Below are 3,439 nucleotides of genomic sequence, written 5' to 3' on the forward strand. Positions count from 1 at the left end.
GAGTGTTACGCTTTCGAGTTGCGGGTTTTGTTTACCCCTTTTTCTACAAAGGCTCCTAGTTATAATCAATCATTCATACTACTATATGTACTAAACTTTTATTTTAGAGGTCGTAATACCTTGCCATCTTTGAATTATGACTTAAGCATAAGACTCTGTATGGTAGGGTGTTACACATTTAAATTAATTGGGATTTAGATAAATTCCATGATAATCGAATATTTTCTTATTTAAAATTTAAAGTCTTAGTAATTGAAAAATAATGAAGATTTGTTCATTTAATTTAAATATTGGGATTTTGAATTTAATTTCATGAATAAAAGAAAATTAATTTAATTATATCTAATTTTAAATTAGAATACTTATTTAAAATTAATTTGTAAGTTGATAAGTAAATAGTATTCTCAAAAGTAATTTATTAAACTATATTGGGTTTTTCAATTATTACATTGCCCCTATTTTTATTAGAAATTACCAACCTACTCTCACTCTTTTTTTCCAAATTAAAACCCCAACCCTAACTATACACAAACACACACTCACCTCACCCACTCCCTCGCACACCTACCGCCACCCTCATTTTCCACTCACCCTTACCATACACGGAAAGATAGAAAGGAAGAGAGAAGAGGGAGAGCTCAAGGGAGGAGAAGAGAATGAGGGAGGAGCTTGCAGCCTCGCCACTGTCGCGTCACTGCCCAGCCATTGTCCAACTCGCTGTCTCTGTCGGGAGGCCAGAACCGATAGAGACATGTGTCCGAGAAGGAGAATGAGTGCGAGAGAAAAGGAGACACGGAAGGAGGAGCCGCCGCCATCGTCCATGGAGCCGTCGTCGTGCGTCACCGTCGAGCCACATTCCGTTGCTACCATTCGTCCATTGTCATCACCGCTGGCTTTGTAACCGAGCTTCCATGGTGGCCACTGTTGAGCTTTGAAGAGAGAGAAAGAGTTCGTAGAGAGAAAAAGCACGTGATAAAGGAAAGGGAGAAAAGGGTCTTTTGTTGTTGATTCTTGAGTATCTTTACTTGTTTTTAGTTATTTTTTTTTGAATAAAGGTAGTGATCTCTTATTTTCATTAAGATTTCATGCTTTTAATAAATGTCTTTGGGAATATCTTTTTCTTTGAACAAAATTAGTGATTTTCTTGTTTTAGTTGAGATTTTTGGTGCTTTAATCAATGCTTCTTGGAGTTGTTTTGTGCTTTAATTATTATAAAAAATTTGTAAAAGATGTTAGGTGTGAATAAAAGAGGATATGAACAATCAAAGAGGCCTTTGGAGAAACAAAGAAGGTAGCAAAAGTTGGAAACCAACCAAAGAGAAGATTTGCAACTCTGGCCTTTTCTACTCCAACAATGTTAACTAGATCTACAAAACTCCAAATGCGGTGATTCTATTGTCATTAGATAGCTGACATCTAGATCTTTCCAACAATATATAATAGTCCATAGTGAACACTGAATTGAAGATTTGAAGGGTAAAATTCACCAATCTTTGCTACGGGAAGAAAGTTGAGCATAGTACCAACCATCACCCTGACCTCTTCACTTTTGAAAGCATATAACTTGAGATATAGAAGTCCAAATAACATGTTCTTAGTAGCATTGAAAGTCTAACATCTAGAGCTTTTCAACGATATATAATAGTCTATGGTGGAGATTTATTTGGGTAACAAACAATGAGCATCTTTCAGTTCATAAAACTCACCATGAAACATGCTCAAACCTTCATCCAAGCCATAATTCTCAATCAAGCAAAGCCACAAAGAACCCATTAACAAGCAAGAATCTTCTAGAAATAGCTAGGAAATTTGAATTTGAGATAATTTAAATTTAGTTTACATTTGAATTTGAGTTCTAGAGTAGTATAAAAATCCATAGATGATACATTGTAAGGACACTGCTTGAACCATTTCTTTTCGCACATTCTTCGTACATTCTCTTCTCCTTCTTCACCATTCTTTCTTTGTACATACTCCATACCCGTTTTTCTTTTCTTCCATTATGAGTAGTTAATTCCTCCATTAAAGAGAGGAGCTCTATTGAATAATAATGAATTGATATTATCTTTTTCTTCTTCTTGATTCAAGCTTTGTTATTTTAAGAGAGAGTTTTATTCTTCATTACAAGGATTCAAATCTATTGGAAAATAGTTTCTAGTCATTTATATTCTTGCAATTTAATTTCCAGCAATTTATATTTCTATCATTTACTTTCATTCTTTACAAGTCATTTAGATTCAAGCTTTCATTTACTTGTTCATCACTCGAATATGAATTGTCTAACTAGAATAATCAATTAATCATGGTCGCTCAATCCATTAATTCTCGTAGAATTGACACTCACTCACCATGAGTTTATTACTTGATGCGACACAATGCACTTACCAGTAGTTATACAAAAATTTTGTATTAGTCGCTGTCATGGTCACCAGTGAGTTGCACGTTGTCTTTTGGTTGCTGTTTGTCGCTGCTGTTGCCGGAGTTCCTGGTTTGTCGCTGCTGCCATCTGATGAGCGGATAATTTATACGCTTTTTGGCATTGTTTTTAGTATATTTTTAGTATGTTTTAGTTAGTTTTTATTATATTTTTATTAGTTTTTATCTAAAATTCACTTTTCTGGACTTTACTATGAATTTGTGTGTTTTTCTGTGATTTCAGGTATTTTCTGGCTGAAATTGAGGGACCTGAGCAAAAATCTGATTCAGAGGCTGAAAAGGACTGCAGATGCTGTTGGATTCTGACCTTCCTGCATTTGAAGTGGATTTTCTGGAGCTACAGAAGCCCAATTGGCGCGCTCTCAACTGCGTTGGAAAGTAGACATCCTGGGCTTTCTAGCAATATATAATAATTTATACTTTGCCTGAGATTTGATGGCCTAAACCGGCGTTCCAAATCAGCTCAAGACTGCCCGGCGTTAAACGCCGGAACTGGCACAGAAATGGGAGTTAAACGCCCAAACTGGCACAAAAGCTGGTGTTTAACTCAAAGAAAAGTCTCTACACATGAAAGCTTCAATTCTCAGCCCAAGCACACACCAAGTGGACCCGGAAGTGGATTTTTATGTCATTTACTCATTTCTGTAAACCCTAGACTACTAGTTCTCTATAAATAGGACCTTTTACTATTGTATTTTCATCTTGGCTCTTCTGGTTCCCTCTATGGGGCCGAAGCCAATGATCACTATTATCACTTATGTATTTTCAATGGTGGAGTTTCTACACACCATAGATTAAGGTGTGGAGCTCTGCTGTACCTCGAGTATCAATGCAATTACTATTGTTCTTCTATTCAATTCAGCTTATTTTTGTTCTAAGATATCACTTGCTCCTCAACTTGATGAATGAGATGATCCGTGACACTCATCATCATTCTCACCTATGAACGTGTGCCTGACAACCACCTCCGTTCTACCTTAGATTGAGTGGATATCTCTTGGAT

This window comes from Arachis duranensis, chromosome 4 (genome assembly GCF_000817695.3).
Source record: "Arachis duranensis cultivar V14167 chromosome 4, aradu.V14167.gnm2.J7QH, whole genome shotgun sequence".
NCBI lineage: Eukaryota > Viridiplantae > Streptophyta > Magnoliopsida > Fabales > Fabaceae > Arachis > Arachis duranensis.